Raw genomic sequence first — 18,049 nt, 5'->3', positions numbered from 1 at the left:
CCCATCCTGTGATGGCTAATTTTATCTTTTGTGTAGCTTTATGCCAGGTAAGCTGAGGACGTAGACTCAGTAGCAAACCCCTCCCACATTTCTCTCAACCAGTCCCTTGACTGTGTCAGCGACAGAGACACAGTCCTCTCCAGTTTTCGACCACAAGACCCAACTTGAGTTGTACCAGTGATTAGGAACAATGTGTCCTCAGCAAAGAACACATTCAAAGTGCCTAATCTGAAGGAATGAAGCTCCACACCTAAAACTCTTGTTTTCCTTAATTCTCAGAGGGAACCATGACAGTTGTGAAAATAGGCAAGGCCCACCAAGTGACAACCTATCTGCAGTCCAAATTTATGCTGCTGCCACATCATTTTCTCTTCCATTTATTTCATTGTTTTTTGTTTATTTGGCTGTCAATAACAATGCCTAGGAATACAATAACATAAGCAAAAGGAAATTCCAGAGGAAGGGGAAATGTCAGTGACTAAAAGTCAATGATATGAGTATCTAGAAATGGAAACAAAATGCCAGCTATTTCCCTAATTTCAAAGAAAAAGCCCTTGTTGGGCACCTTAGAGTCAATGCTCCTGTTAGTTGCTCCCTTGCATCTTTTTTTTTTTTTTTTTTTTTTTTTATCTGCATTCCAGCTGGTGGAATTCAATGCAGGAAAGAGCACAGTTGCCATTTGATCAAATACATTAATTCCCAGCAGGAAAAATTAACTGTTTCACAATACTGCTCTTGATGTAAATATACTGTTTATTTGAATTCCAAACACCTACTAATTTGCTTTAAATTGCCCTAATAATAATCATTGCTTAAAGTTACAGCAGTGAAACAGCTTCTGCTTTTTGAAAAGCTAATTTTGACAGCAGGTGCCTTTTATGTCATTGTAATTTTTCCTATAAAGATCATTATCCCTTAATTGTAAATTGCAGCTGCTTTGAGGGTATTTTGGTTCATGATAATGGTTTGATTGATTATTGAAGTTCTAATCCCACTGAGCTAAGGAGTCTAGTCTGTTGGGATTTCCAAAAAGCAACATCAAAATCTTTAATATCAACTCACATTAGTTCACTCTGTCACAAAACTCTCAACCATGAGGTAATGTTGTTTATAAAACACAAAGATGATCATCTTTTCCTTTTTGGTCAAAAAATTAAAAAAAACAAAACAAAACATTTGTGTGTGGCTTCAAATGATATGTTTCCTTAGCTTCTTACTCAAAACAAGATATGCTTTTGGAGTAAACTAGTTTAGACAAAGTGTTTTGTTTGAAGGATATGATTATATTTAAAGAGGAACAGGATTTCTCTAGATTTTAAAGGAAAAATATGATGATGGTAAAATATTCAAGACTTTTCACGTTTTAAAAAGTAGTAATACATAACCTCTTAGAAACTCAGTTTTGCTATGTTCTCTAAACTGTGAGATAAACATAAAAGTGAACAGATGTGTTGCTTATTCTTGAAACTCATCCAATTTTTACATAGGAGACTCTGTAGCTATATGTCTATCTACATTTGTTTTTCATCAGAGACAGGGATGTTGAGTATGTTGATCTCAGAGACATTCTATCCTCTTTGGGAGCCTATCCCAACAGAGGATAAACATATAAAATTGCCTCCTGTCCCAGTCCCATTCCTTTTCCAACTTCTTAAAGAGATTTAGCTGCGTGACCTTTGGCAAATCCCTCAACTTCTCCATGCCTGAACTGCCTCATCTATGAAATTGTGCTAACAATATAACCTGATTTTCTGCAGACCAAATGATATAACCTACTTTACATTCTTAGAGTAGTCACTATCACACTTTAAGCATTCAATGAACTATTTTATGTTCATTATTAAATAATTGCATATCCTTATCGAGCACCCTCTCAAGACAGGCACTCTATGGGGTGAAAGAATGAAATTTAATCTCTATCCTCTAAGGTCAGAAAACTGCAGACAAGTGCAGCATGCTTTTTCTTGGCCCCTAAGCTAAGAAGGAATTTTATATTTTAAAAGGTTTTTTTTTTTTTAAACAAAGAAGAAGAATATGCAACGAATACATGTAGTAGCCCTCAAAGTCTCAAATATTTGCTATTGGGTACTTTACAGAATACATTTTCCAAGTTCTGGCTCTGTAGGGAACAGAAATGTCCTGATGACATAATAGGAGAAGAAGGCTACAATCTTGCCTCAGGGAAAATAGGGGGAAGAGAATAAGAGAGAGGAGGAGAGAAGACACCTAAGGCTTTAAGAAAAGGTTATATTTGAACTAGGACTTGTGGACTTGTAGAATAGGTGAGATTTCATCAAACTAAGAGGGAAAGTAGTATAGATGAAGAAAAAACAAATCATCAAAACAATAGAGTGGTATATTGTAGGAATTGTGGTTAATTGAGAATGACTCGATTATAGGTACCTAAGTGTGTAGGAGGTAGTGTGGGTGGGGAAGGAGAGAACTAATGGTTAAAAATTAGGTTGAAAAGAGCCATAACATGAAGGACCTTAGATACTCTGCTAAAGATTAGAACTTTGATTTGAAGGTAAAGAGTTATCACCAAAAATTTTTAAGCAGGACGATGACAACATCAAAACAGATTCAGAATAATAATTCCAGCCACAGCACACAAAACAAATTATAAAGAAACTTTGGTTCAAGATTGAATAACAGGAACCAGGTTTAACATTCTGCCTGAAACAACTAAAACAATACCCTAGACAAAATATGTAAAAACACGGTGCTCAGAAATTGAAAATAGGCAGTGCCAGACAGTGACTCCTGAGAGAAAAGAAAAAAATGAACTGAGCCCTATTACTGCCCAGATTCCCATATGGAGAGAAGTTCCAGGCTTTAGCACAAGAGAAGGAAGATGAAGGAAAAAAAATCAACAGAAACAGACCCAGAGATGATAACTATAACAGAATTTGTTGACAAGTACATTAAAAGTGGTAAGTATATTCCAAATGTCCAAATATTGAAGTAGAATACTTTAGCATGCTAAATAGAGATATGAAAGTTTTTTAAGTACCTAAACTAAATGTCTAGAGCCATGAAAACAAAAATAATAATGTTGGAGATGAAGAATACACCAGATAGGAATAACAGAAGGTTAGACATTATTGAAAAAAGTATCAGTGAACCTGAAAAAGTAGTAATAAAAGTAATAAATTAGCCCCCCCACACATTGAAATGAGTATTAGTGATTTGTGGGAGAACTTCAGCCTTCCTGATATGCATGCATTGGAGTCACTGAAAAAAAAGAAAGAGAGGATGGACATAAAAAGTATTTGAAAAATAATGGACAAAATTTTTCAAAGTGGATATAAACTGTAAACCCACAGACTCAAGAGTTAAATGGACCCAAGCATAAGAAACATGCATAAGAAAACACTGAAGTTTATCCCAATCTACTTTGTTTTAAAATGACGATAAATCGAAAAATTTAAAATCAGCCATAGGGAGAAAATGACATATTACATATTGAAGATATAATAGTTGAAGAACAAAGACCAGAATAACAGCAGGATTCTCTTTGGAGATAATGTAAGGCAGAAGGCATTGAGCAACAGTTTTTAAAAAGACTGGAAGAAAAGGAAAAAACTATCAACCTATAATTTTATACCCAAAATTTTATACCTAAAATTTTGTAATTTTTTTATGGAAAAAAAAATTTTTTCCAAAACCAAGAAAAAATTCTTTTTCATAACATAGAAAGGCTGAATGAATTTATAATCAGCAGCCCTATACTATAAGACATGTTAAAAGAAGTCTTTCAGGATGAGGGAAATTGATACCGAATGGTAACCTGGATAGAAAAGTAATGGAGAGCACTGGAAATGAAATTTTTTTAATGCTTTTTAAATGTTTTTAAAAAGATAATTGACTGATTAAAACCAAAACAATTACAAGGTATTATAGGATTTATGACATAATAGAAGTGAGATGTATGAAAACAATTCCAAATTAAAAATAGAAAGAATTCTTCAACCTGATAAAAGACAGCTACAAAACTCTACAGCTAACTTTCTATTTAATGTTGAAAGACTGGCATCAGGAACAAGGGAAAAATGTTCTCTCTCATCCCTTCTATTTAACATTGTACTAGAAATTCTAGCATAAGTAATAAAGCAAAACAAAGAAACAAAGGAATCCTAATTAGAAAGAAAGAATTATGCTGAGTCAAAGAATTTAGAAAAAGAATACTCCACTTACATCAAATTCTAAAAAATACAAGCCATCTATCAAAAACTAGATCAATAATTGCCTGGGAATGGAGGTGTGTGGGGAGGAGGGAGACAGAGATTAAAAAGGGGTACATGGAAACATGAGAGGATGAAGGATATGGTTATTATTTTTATTGTAGTGATGGCTTCAAAACTCCTCAAACTGTACATTCTAAATTGCTGTACTTTATTATATGTCAATTATATCTCAGTAAATCTGAAAAAAAATTGCAAAAAGTAATTATACTCAGGGTTGAGATGCAGAGGCAGGAATTCATCCAGGAGATAATAACATAAAGAAGTGGAAAAATGATTAAGAATAGAGCTACAGAGATGACTTTGGGAATGAAGAGAATACGTAGATATAAGAACTCTTTCAGAAACTGAATGGACAATTGGACAACTGGGTGTATAGTGTAACTATTAAGAGCATTAAGGAACATAAGAGAAGGGTCTGATTAAAGAAGAAAGACAAGGATTTGAGATCTGAACATGTCTTATGGGGCATCAAATTGCAGATTTCAGAAGTAGATACATCTACAGTGCTCGACTTCAGGAGAGAAATCTGGGTTGGAGATAAAGATGTTGGAATCATAAGCATATTTAGGAGAGAATTGAGGCTATGAGAATGGGTGAGGATGCCCAGGAAGAGACCTTGGATTAAGAAATAAATGAGAAAGTAGGGCTTTGGGAATACCAATATTAAGGGATGAGCAATGGACTTTGCTCTCTAAGGCAGGTCTCAATTCTCTTTTCATCATCTTTGTCCTCCGAGGGTCCCTGTGTGAAACACATTCACCCGTCCAAGCCCAAAGGGTGGACTCAGGCACGAAGAACAGCAAAAGTGAGACTTTTAACAAGATCAGGTGTCTAGTAGGCAGGCACACCATGGCAGCTGCAGCAGGTAATTTACCTCCTGGCACACAAGTCCCTCTCCCAGTTCCTCACTGGTTGAGTACTATGGGATTACAATATTCCCAGGGCATTGCCTAAATTTCATTTTCTTCCTTACAAGGTTATACTACATCCCCTTCTCTGCTTAAGTTTCAATTTCTAAATAATGAAACTTTCTTCCCTTTTATGGGCTGATACCTCCTCTACATTCTGTTTGCTTATCATGACTTTCTAGGAGCATGAGCTGTGCAGATTGTTACATCCACAGGTTGGCAGCCAGTGCTTAGATTTATCATGCCTTAAAAATGGACCACTTAAAATGTTTTCTCACAGTTCCTACTCTCTTTTTATAATGTCATACTCTAATCTGAATGTTCCAGTCAGGTCAGATGAAAATAAAATAGTATCTCCACCAACAGGAGATTCCTTTCACTCCAATAATTGATATATGTGTTTAAAATTTCAACTCAGTCTTGGATTAAAACATAACTATTTCATCGGATTCTCAAGTCCCATACAAAATACATACTTAACTCTTTTCAGGATATACACTGTACCTAAATTTTGGCATGTTTGGTGAGAGAGACAGCAGAGAATTGGAATATGCAAAAATGGAAAGGAAACTGGAATAAGTCTTAGAAGACCAGCCTCCTTATGCTGACAAATATTTTGTCAGCTCCACAGTGTAATTTTAAAATGAGATTGCAATAAATATGGATAAAGTGTTATACTTAATTCTCCCAACAATAATAGAAAAGTAACTTTTTAACTCTACATTTATCTGTGCTTATCAAGAATAAAATGGTGAAAGTATTTTTATCAAGAACAAAATGGTGAAAGTTGTTTTTTATTGACCAGTTAGAGATTATCTCACTTGAAGCAAAAAACAATCCCTAGGCTATGATCATTTCCTTCCCCATCTCCCACCCTCACACCCAGTGGCTGGATGTACTCAGGGAAAACAAAACTGTTCACATAACCACTATTTCCAATGGCAAAACTTGTATTTTGATTTCATTTTTTTTTTTTTTTTTTTTTTTTTGAGACAGAGTCTTGCTCTGTTGCCAGGCTGGAGTGCAGTGGCTTGATCTCAGCTCACTGCAACCTCCACCTCCCGGGTTCAAGTGATTCTGCTGCCTCAGCCTTCTGAGTAGCTGGGACTACAGGCGTGTGCCATCACACCCAGCTAATTTTTGTATTTTTAGTAGAGACGGGGTTTCACCATGTTGGCCAGGATGGTCTCCATCTCTAGCCCTTGTGATCCACCCAGCTCAGCCTCCCAAAGTGCTGGGATTACAGGAGTGAGCCACTATGTCCAGCTGGTATTTTTATTTCTAAGGAAAAATTCCAGTGAACCAAAATCTTTTCATCCTTTGTTCAATTCAATTAATTCAACCATCTTAGCCTTGGAGGTATGAAAATTTAGTAAAACTCAAAAAATGAGCTACAGAAAAAAAAGGAGGGGTCTCTTTCCTGGTGTCACTATAAGGTAGGGAGCATCTAGACATTGGAAGAGAAAAAAGGTTGCATTCAGCCAAGACTGTTTCTTGCTGTCTGATATTTAACATTATTCTTTCCTTTTCCACCTTTCATATGCAGACCAAATTCAAATTCGCTAAATTCTAATTTATCAAATAGACTCCCCTGAGAATTTAAAGATGAGGTCAAGTATTGGATAACACTAAACGTTTGGTTTTTGTTTTTGTATTCTCGAGTCACACCCTAGACTGCAACTATCCCTTCTACCTAGTCAATTCAGAAATCTAAGTGCTTCCAGGGTGGGTACAAGCAGAGAAGACAAAAATTGAGCTTCAGATAGATGAAACAGAAAAAAACCATTCTAAATTTCACTACTTAGGTACATGCTAGGAGTCCTATAAGGCCATAGGAAGATAAACGAATGATTCTCAAGGAATTTCTCTTGGGGTTGCCATTGCTGGTCTTATAGTAACTGTTACCCTAATTTTGCAAGAAGAGAAGATATGGCATGGTAAAATCTTCATTCTCATAAAAGATGTGTTACTTGGTAGATATAATACAAGCAGACACTAACATTATTCACCATTTTTAATCATCTGAGATACACTATATCTGAAAAAGACAATTTAACTGAATACTGGGGGACAAATAGAACTGATTTGAGGAGTAGAGTAAGAGGGAAGGAGTGTGGGTCCCACCTGGAGTGCAGAGGGGTGTGTGATGTAATCTCAAGAAGGAAGATTGAAGACTGGTTGGTTAGGGTCTCAATTTATTAGATTTCTTAGGCATTTTTAAGTTTTGAAAGTTCTAACAGATTTCTTTCATTGTCTTTACCATTAAGTTTTCTTTCTTATATATCTCCCTTCCTTACTTTTAGCTTTCATCTATTTCAAAATAATTAGTAGTACTCAGACTTCCTACACAATGGTTCTCAAATAGATTCTACACTCAGTTTAGTTAAGAATACAATATGAGAAGGGGAGAGAGACAGGAAGAGTCAATTTAAAAAATAGCCTAGAATAACTGCTATTTTAAGGATAACAACACATAATTCAAAAGCCTGGAATTACTCAAAAGAGGCAGCCCCTGAGGAAATACAGAACATAATCCATAAGAAGTAATTAAAACCTTCCTGGTATACTCCAAAGTGGTCAAACAATTTAATTACAAACTTCATAGTTACATTATGAAATTTTACAACAAAGCTAGAAGCAAGAAGTGGCCAAGCCAGGAAGGACTTAATCACAGAGGATCTTAATTATGTCTTTCCCAAGGAATCAATACTCTCTTCTCTCACAAAAACATTGTTCATCATTTTGCAATAGTATTTACATTAACTTTTTCAAATACCCTATAAAGTTAACAAGAGACACCAATGGGGAGTAGTGAAACTGTCATTTTCAGATTTTTGATGAGGGAAGATACCAGGAATATCCATATCTAGAGTGCTCAAGAGTCATCAAAACACCAATCAGAGTATACATCCAGCAAAACATATTCTGTCTGGTTGTATGAGCAAGGTGAGCAGCTTTTAACACAATGACACTTTGTATTAGACCATTCTCATGCTGTTATGAAGAAATACCCAAGACTGGCTAATTTATAAAGAAAAGAGGTTTAATTGACTCACAGTTCCACACAGCTGGGGAGGACTCAGGAAATTTACAATCATGGCAAAATGCACCTCTTCACAGGACAGCAGGAGAGAGAATGAGTTCCAAGCAAAGGGGGAAGCCCCTTATAAAACCATCAGTTCTCATGAGAACTCACTCACTATCAGGAGAACAGCATAGGAGAAACCACTCCCATGATTCAATTATCTTCACCTGGCCCTGTCTTTGACATGTGGGGATCATGACAATTCAAGGTTTGATTTGGGTGGAGTCACAAAGCCAAGCCATATCACACTTAGCATTCTCCATAAGGTCTAATTCTTCCTAGAATAACCATCTTCTACCAATTTAGGGTTCTCCTTACCTCTGATCAAGCCTTAGACTTGAGGCATTAGAAGTAAGAGTCAATTAAACAACAAAGACAATGACATTGTTTTCAGAAAGCTTCTTTTGCAATACAAGAATTACTCCAGAGCAGAGAAGACAACTCTTACTCTATTACCCAAGATCATAATTCTAATGGATGCTTTAGCTTCAAGCAGCAAAAAACACAAATATGCAACTGCCTTAATCAATTAGAAGATTTACATTTTCACATATGAAGAAGTGTACATACAGAAGAGTTCTAGACATATACCAAGCTGGGTTCTGGTTTGTGGCTCTGCAAACTACAACCCACAGGCCAAATCTGGCCTACTACTTTTCTTTGTAAATAAAATTTTATTGGAACACAGCCAAGACCATTCATTAATGTATTGTTTATATAATGCACAGCCAATGACATTCATTTATGTATTATTCTGTGCTACAACAAGAGAGATGAGTAGTTGTGACACAGATCATATGGTCCACAAAGCCTAGAATATATATTGTCTGAACCTTTACAGAAAAAGTAGTTGCTAACCCCTGCTCTACTTCTATCTTCCTGTAACTCTCTAGGCTCTGCTCTTATTTGTGTATTGGCTCTGTACCCAGCCTCTGTGCCCACCCCAGGTCAAAGGTGTCACATGCAAGCATAACAATATTTCTAAACAGAATATAAGCCATATTTTTCTTGTGTTGTCTTGTAAGAACAAGGAAAATTTCCTAGAAGCTCATAGAACACTTTTATTCACATAGCTTTGGCCCAAAATATATCACAAGACAGTACCCGACCAGTCATTGGCAAGGCAACTGAAATTGCCAAGACTGGTTAAACCAATCAGAATCCACTCTCTGGGATTGAGGATAGGTCAGCTTCTCCTGAATAAATGGCCAGGGTGCTGAGGATAAATGTCTAAACCCAAATTAGGACTCTCTCAAAACAGCGGAAAGCAAGGAGGATGGATGTTGGTTACTACCAAAGGGTTGAGTTCTAGGAAAAGTGGAAGAGATGAGCTTGACTTGGATGCCTAGATCTTTCCCCTATATATTTACAATGGCAAATGCTAACAAGAAAGATACGGAAAGGCATGAAGAGGACTCCAAAAAGGAAGTTTGAGGAGTACATGCTACTTATTTTGAGGTTTTCTACAACCAGCCCCACCAATATCCAAAATAATAAATGCCTTATTGTCACATGGACCTATTATGAAAATATAAGTTATATACTCCCTGAAAGAGCAGAGGAAGAAAAGGAGAACAAAGATGTCATTCTCCTGGAGAAAATTTACCAGAGTAATTCTCTCACCTCTTGTGCTTAATAACTGAATGATACTTATATCTAATGCAAAGGTTATCATGCAGCTCCAAATGATTTCCGCAAACTGTTGTTAGAAAAGGGTTCATAGGTATCCTTTCTACCCACCACAAATCAATAAACACTCATTACATACAATATGTAAAAATATAAAATTATAATAGCATAAGCAAGTGAGATCTATAGCTCATGTTTTTACTTCCATAGGAAGACTTTGCATAATTTCAATACAGGAAATCATTTTTAAACATTTCTCATGTATAGTTCCTCCTTGATACAAGAGAGTATATGGCAAGTGATTTAAGAAAGGCAAGTCTGTGAATGGCAGTTTGTTCTTGATTTGGCTCTCTTTAAGTCTGTTATTGGTGTATAGGAATCCTTGTGATTTTTGCACATTGATTTTGTATCCTGAGACTTTGCTGAAGTTGCTTATCAGTTTCAGGAGATTTTGGGCTGAGAGGATGGGGTCTTCTAAATATACAATCATGTCGTCTGCAAATAGAGACAATTTGACTTCCTCTGTTCCTAACTGAATACCCTTTATTTCTTTTTCTTGCCTGATTGCTCTGGCTAGAACTTCCAATACTATGTTGAATAGGAGTGGTGAGAGAGGGCATCCTTGTCTAGTGCCACATTTCAAAGGGAATGCTTCCAGTTTTTGCCCATTCAGTAAGATATTGGCTGTGGGTTTGTCGTAAATAGCTTTTTTTATTTTGAGATACATTCCATCAATACCTAGTTTATTGAGGGTTTTTAACATAAAGGGCTGTTGAATTTTGTCAAAGGCCTTCTCTGCCTCTATTGAGATAGTCATGTGGTTTTTGTCTTTGGTTCTGTTTATGTGGTGAATTATGTTTATAGACTTGTGTATGTTGAACCAGCCTTGCATCCCAAGGATGAAGCCTACTTGATCTTGATGGATAAGCTTTTTGATGTGCTGTTGCAATCGGTTTGCCAGTATTTTATTGAAGATTTTTGCATCTATGTTCATCATGGATATTGGCCTGAAGTTTTCTTTTCTTGTTGGGTCTCTGCTAGGTTTTGGTATCAGGATGATGTTGGTCTCATAAAAAGATCTGAGGAGGATTCTCTCTTTTTGGATTGTTTGGAATAGTTTCAGAAGGAGTGGTACCAGCTCCTCTTTGTATGCCTGGCAGAATTCGGCTGTGAACCCATCTGGACCTGGGCTTTTATTGGTTGGTAAGCTATTAATTGCTGCCTCATCTTCAGCCCTTGTTATTGGTCTATTCAGGGTTTTGACTTTCTTCCTCGTTTAGGCTTGGGAGGGTGTAAATGTCCAGGAATTTATCCATTTCTTCCAGGTTTACTTGCTTATGTGTGTAGAGTTGTTTGTAATAATCTCTGATGGTGGTTTGTATTTCTGTGGAATCTGTGGTGATATCCCCTTTATCGTTTTTTATTGCATCTATTTGATTATTCTCTTTTCTTTTTTATTAATCTGGCTAGTGGTCTATTTTGTTGATCTTTTCAAAAAACCAGCTCCAGGATTGATTGATTTTTGAAGGGTTGTTTGTGTTTCTATCTCCTTCAGTTCAGCTCTGATCTTAGTTATTTCTTGTCTTCTGCTAGGTTTTGAGTTTTTTTTATCTTGCTCCTCTGGCTCTTTCTATTTTGCTGATAGGGTGTCAATTTTAGATCTTTCCTCACTTCTCATGTGGGAATTTATTGCTGTAAGTTTTCCTCTAGACACTGCTTTAAATGTGTCCCAGAGATTCTGATATGTTGTGTTTTCGTTCTCATTGGTTTCGAAACATCTTTATTTCTGCCTTCATTTCATTGTTTATCCAGTCAACATTCAAGAGCCAGTTGTTCAGTTTCCATGAAGTTGTGCAGGTCTGAGTTACTTCTGAATTCTGAGTTCTAACTTGATTGCACTGTGGTCTGAGAGGCTGTTTGCTATGATTTCCATTCTTTTACATTTGCTGAGGAGTGATTTACTTTCCAATTATGTGGTCAATTTTAGAGTAGGTGTGATGTGGTGCTGAGAAGAATGTATATTCTGCAGATTTAGGGTGGAGAGTTCTGTAAATGTCTATTAGGTTTGCTTGTTCCCGGTCTGAGTTCAAGTCCTGGATATACTTGTTAATTTTATGTCTTGTTGATCTATCTAATATTGACAGTGGAGGGTTAAAGTCTCCCACTATTACTGTGTGGGAATCTAAGTCTCTTTGTAGGTCATTAAGAACTTGCTTTATGTATCTGGGTGCTCCTGTATTAGGTGTGTATATATTTAGGATAGTTAGCTCTTCTTGTTGTATTGATCCTTTTACCATTATGTAATGCCCTTTTTTGTCTCATTTGATCTTTGTTGGTTTAAAGTTTATTTTATCAGATACTAGGATTGCAACTCCTGCTTTTTGTTGTTGTTGTTGTTCTCCATTTGTTTGGTAAATCTTCCTCTATCCCTTTATTTTGAGCCTATGTGTATCCTTGCATGTGGGATGGGTTTTCTGGATACAGCACACTGGTGGGTTTTGACTTTTTATCCTGTTTGCCAGTCTGTGTCTTTTGATTGGGGCATTTAGCCCATTACATTTAAGGTTAATATTGTTATGTGTGAATTTGATCCTGCCATTTTGATACTAGCTGGTTGTTTTGCCCATTAGTTGATGCAGTTTCTTCATTGTTTTGATGCTCTTTACCATTTAGTACGTTTTTGGAGTGGCTGGTACTGGTTGTTTGTTTCTATGTTTAGTGCTTCTTTCAGAAGCTCTTGTAAAGGAGGCCTGGTGTGAGAAATCTCTGAGCAATTGCTTGTTCATAAAGGATTTTATTTCTCCTTTGCATATGAAGCTTAGTTTGGCTGGATATGAAATTCTACGTTGAAAGTTCTTTTCTTTAAGGATGTTGAATATTGGCCCCCACTCTCTTCTGGCTTGTAGGGTTTCTGCTGAGAGATCCACTGTGAGTCTGATGGGCTTCCCTTTGTGGGTAATGCGACCTTTCTCTCTGGTTGCCTTTAGCATTTTTTCCTTCATTTCAACCCTGGTGAATCTGACGATTATGTGCCATGGGGTTGCTCTTCTTGAGGAATATCTTTGTGGTGTTCTCTGTATTTCCTGGACTTGAATGTTGGCCTGCTTTGCTAGGTTGGGGAATTTCTCCTGGATAATATCCTGAAGAGTATTTTCCAGCTTGGATTCATTCTCTCCATCACATTCAGGTACATCTATCAAACATAGATTAGGTCTTTTCACATAATCTCATATTTCTTGGGGGCTTTGTTCATTTCTTTTTACTATTTTTTCTCTAATCTTGCCTTCTCATTTTATTTCATTGAGTTGATCTTCAATCTCTGATATCCTTTCTTCTGCTTGGTCAATTAGGCTATTGAAACTTGTCTATGCTTTGTGAAGTTCTCTCAGCTTCATCAATTCATTTATATTCTTCTCTAAGCTGTTTATTCTCATTAGCATTTGGTCAAATCTTTTTTCAAGGTTCTTAGTTTCTTTGCATTGGGTTAGAACATGATCTTTTAGCTCAGAGAAGTTTGTTATTAGCCACATTCTGAAGCCTGTTTCTGTCAATTAATCAGAATCATACTCCATCCAGTCTTGTTCCCTTGCTGGTGAGGAGTTGTGATCCCTTGGAGGAGCAGAGGCATTCTGGTTTTGGGTGTTTTCATCCTTTTTGTGCTGGTTTCTTCCCATCTTTGTGGATTTATCTACCTGTGGTCTTTGTGGTTGGTGACTTTCAGATGGGGTCTCTGTGTGGACGTCCTTTTTGTTGCTGATGAAGTTATATCTTTCTGTTTCTTAGTTTTTCCTTCTAACAGTCAGGCCCCCCAGCTGTAGGACTGCTGCAGGACCACTCCAGAACTTGCTTGCCTGGGGATCACCTGCAGTGGCTGCACAACAGTAAGGATTGCTGCCAGTTTCTTCTTCTTTTATGTTTGTCCTATAAGGATATCCATCACATGCTACAAAGAGAATAAAATACCTAGGAATACAACTAACGAAGGATGTAAAGGACCTCTTCAAGGAGAACTACAAACCACTGCTCAACAAAATAAGAGAGAACACAAACAGATGGAGAAACATTTCGTGCTCATGGTTAGGAAGACTCAATATCATGAAAATGGATATACTGCCCAAAGTAATTTATAGATTCAATGTCATCACCATCAAGCTACCAATGATCTTCACAGAACTGGAAAAAATCCACCTTAAACTTCAAAGGAAAGACCACATAGCCAAGTCAATTCTAAGCAAAAAGAACAAAGCTGGAGGCATCATGCTACCTGACTTCAAACTATACTACAAGGCTACAGTAATCAAAACAGCATGGTACTAGTACCAAAACAGAGATATAGACCAATGGAACAGAACAGAGGCCTCGGAGGCAATGCCACACATCTACAATCATCTGATCTTTGACATACCTGACAAAAACAAGCAATGGGGAAAGGATTCCCTGTTTAATAAATGGTGTTGGGAAAACTGGCTAGCCATGTGCAGAAAGCAGAAATTGGACGCCTTTCTGACATCTTACACTAAAATTAACTCCAGATGGATTACAGACTTAAATATAAGACCTAACACCATAAAAACCTTAGAAGAAAACCTAGGCAAAACCATTCAGGACATAGGCATCGGCAAGGATTTCATGATTAAAACACCAAAACCACTGGCAACAAAAGCCAAAATAGACAAATGGGAGGGATCTAATTAAAATCCAGAGCTTCTGCACAGAAAAAGAAACAATAATTAGAATGAACTGGCAACCAACAGAATGGGAAAAAAATTCTGCAATCTACACATCTGTATATGCCTAAGCAACAATCCTCCATTTTTTTTAGTGATACACAGTTTTATAAAGATTTGTGTACCAAACTGGTATTTGTAAACGTGAACTTGATATTTCAGCCCATTTTTCTCCTAAAACAATGTTAGAGATATTAGTTAGATCTCTAGCATAGTCCATGAAAGACTTTAACAAATAATGTAACTAATATTGTTTACTTTTATGACACAAAGCAGCAGAAAATCATATTAGTAGAAGGTTGCAATGGTTACTTTATAAGTTCATGATTTAAAACCATAAAGAGTGCCTTTGAAGAGTAAAAGAATTCAGTGGTCATCATAACAAGGAGAGACCCTACAATAAAAAACCACACAACAGGAGAACATATGTTCTTGCCCAAAATACCACTTTTTTTCACAATCACTAGCATCAAAAATAGTATCTGTTTTTTGTGTGTGTATATCAGCATATGCTGAAAAATCATACTGGCACACTAGCAGTTTTCATCTAAAGAACAGTGAAATCAGTTCAGAAATTGGTAATTTTATTGTGATTCATTTGCCAAGAAAAAGTCCACATTAATTGCATTGGAGAAAAAAAAAGATAACATCAAGGGAAAAAACAGAGCATGATGAGAAACACTGTACAATTTATCAACTAGTGAGGACAATATTTTTCAAAGTATTGCCACACCCACTGAAGGTATACCAACTATAAATATTTAGTTTACTCTGGTTTTAAGTCCTGTTTCTAAAATCTTTTATTAAAAGTGTTTTCACTTAATCTTAGGGTCAAGTCTCATGACTACTCAACCAATTTTCTCTCTTCTCTTGGCTATATATCTATTATAGGTAAAGAAATAACTATGATATTTTGTTCTTTGCCTCTGATTAGCAACTCAAAAGTAGTTCTTAGAGTAAAATTTAAGTCATCATGGTGAGGGAAGTTGCTTACTCCCTGCAGCTCTCCTGCAGTCTTATAATTAACATAATTAGCCAACTGTGGCTAAATGGGGAAATCATATCATTTGCTTTCCATGAACATGTCCTGGGATGCCTCATCATTCTTCTCACTAATGGAGAGAGCAGAGATTTGGTAAACCTTGCTGTTCAATTGGATTCAAAGCAGAGAGTTCATTTCCAATATCCAAATTACTTATACTTTAAAACTTTAAATTACTTATACAGTAAAACATAGTATTTACTGGAAGTACTAGCCAGAGCAGTCAGGCAAGCAAATAAAGTAAAAGGTATTTAAATCAGAAAAGAAGACATTAAATTGTCTCTGTTCACAGATGATGTTTGTGTGTTTGGCTTTTTGTATGTCAGCATATGATGAAAAAAACATACCAGTCACTAGCAGTTTTCATCTGAAAAACAGTGATACAAGTTCAAATAAATTAATATTTTCACCTTGACTCATTTCCTTTTTTCTCTCATATATAAAAACTCTCATTTCTTTTATATATAGAAAACCCTAAAGACTCCCACAAAAAAAAAATAACTGTTAGAACTAAGAAATTAATTCAGTAAAGTTGCAGGACACAAAATCAACATACAAAATCAGTAATATTTCTATGGACTAACAATATACTATCTGAAAAGCAAATCAAGAAAACAATCCCATTTATAATAGCTACAAAAAATACTTAGGAATATATTTAATCAAAAAGATGAAAGATATGTACACTGAAACCCATAAAACACTGATGAAAGAAATAGATAAACACAAATTCAAAGTATATCCCAGGTCCATAGATTGGAATAATTAATATTGTTAAAATGTCCATACTACTCAAAGTATTCTATATATTCAAAGCAATCACTATCAAAACTCCAGTGGCATTTTTACAGAAATAATAAAAGCTATCCTAAAATTTGTATGAAACCACAAAACAACCTAACAGCCAAAGCAACCTTCAGCAAAAAAAGAACAAAAAACTGGAGGCATCAAACTACCTGATTTGAAAATCTACTACAAAACTATAGTAAGTAAAACAACATGGTTACTTACATAAAAACAGACACATAGACCAATGACACAGAAGAGAAAAGTCATAAATAAATCAGTACATTTAGTCAATCGATTTTCAACAAAGATGTGACGAATACAAAATGGGAAAGGATAGTCTCATCAATAAATGGGCTGGAAAAACTGGATATCTACATGCAGAAGAATGAAATGAGACCCCCTTATCACACTATATACAAAAATCAACTCCAACCAGATTAAAGACTTAAGTGTAAGATCTAAAATTCAAACTATTTCAAGAAAACATTGGAGAAAACCTCCATGATATTTGGAGCAAAAAATTTTTGAATATGATGCCAAAAGCATAGGCAACAAAAGCAAAATAGTCTAATAAGATTGCATCAAACTAAAAAGGCTCTGTACAACCAAGGAAGGAATCAGTAGAGTGAAGAGACAACCTACAAAATGGGAGAACATACTTGCAAACCTACAGCTAATAAAGGGTTAATATCCAGAATGCATAAGGAACTCAAACAACTCAATAGCAAGAAAGCGAATAACCCTATAAGGAGTAAAATTATCCCCAGTTGAAAATCAGTTTTCAAGTAATGAGCCTGGTTTTGGTGTCTCCTCTTGGTAGGGCAATTTCAGGCCCCTGTATGGCAGAGGAGCTGAACTCCAGATTGCCACTGCCTCCTTCCAAAGTAGAATTCAGAAAGATGGTACTGGTACCAAAACAGAGATATAGACCAATGGAACAGAACAGAGGTGTCGGAGGCGACACAACATATCTACAACCACCCGATCTTTGACAAACCTGAAAAAAACAAGCAATGGGGAAAGGATTCCCTGTTCAATAAGTGGTGTTGGGAAAACTGGCTAGCCATATGCAGAAAGCAGAAACTCGACCCCTTCCTGACACCTTACACTAAAATTGACTCCAGATGGATTAAAGACTTAAACATAAGACATAACACCATAAAAACACTAGAAGGAAACCTAGGCAAAACCATTCAGGACATAGGCGTAGGCAAGGACTTTATGACCAAAACACCAAAAGCATTGGCAACAAAAGCCAAAATAGACAAATGGGACCTAATCAAACTCCACAGCTTCTGCACAGCAAAAGAAACAGTCAATAGAGTGAATCGGCAACCAACAGAATGGGAAAAAATTTTTGCAGCCTACCCGTCTGACAAAGGGCTGATATCCAGAATTTACAATGAGCTAAAAAAGATTTACAAGAAAAAAACAAACAAGTCCATTCAAAAATGGGCGAAGGATATGAACAGATACTTTACAAAAGAAGACATACATGAGGCCAACAAACATATGAAAAAATGCTCATCATCACTGGTCATTAGAGAAATGCAAATCAAAACTACATTGAGATACCATCTCACGCCAGTTAGAATGGCGATCATTAAAAAATCTGGAGAAAA

At 36.1% G+C, this 18,049-nt stretch overlaps 1 long non-coding RNA gene across 1 annotated transcript in view; it reads right to left on the bottom strand.

Moving 5' to 3' along the window:
* Window positions 1–18,049, bottom strand: part of LOC135274795 (uncharacterized) — a 359,643-nt gene that overhangs the window by 176,444 nt on the left and 165,150 nt on the right. The window lies entirely within an intron of this gene.

The sequence above is a fragment of the Aotus nancymaae genome, unplaced genomic scaffold, assembly GCF_030222135.1.
Source record: "Aotus nancymaae isolate 86718 unplaced genomic scaffold, 86718_ANA_hifiasm-v0.15.2.pri h1tg000014l, whole genome shotgun sequence".
Taxonomy (NCBI): Eukaryota; Metazoa; Chordata; class Mammalia; order Primates; family Aotidae; genus Aotus; species Aotus nancymaae.
This window is presented reverse-complemented; position numbering and strand designations above follow the sequence as displayed.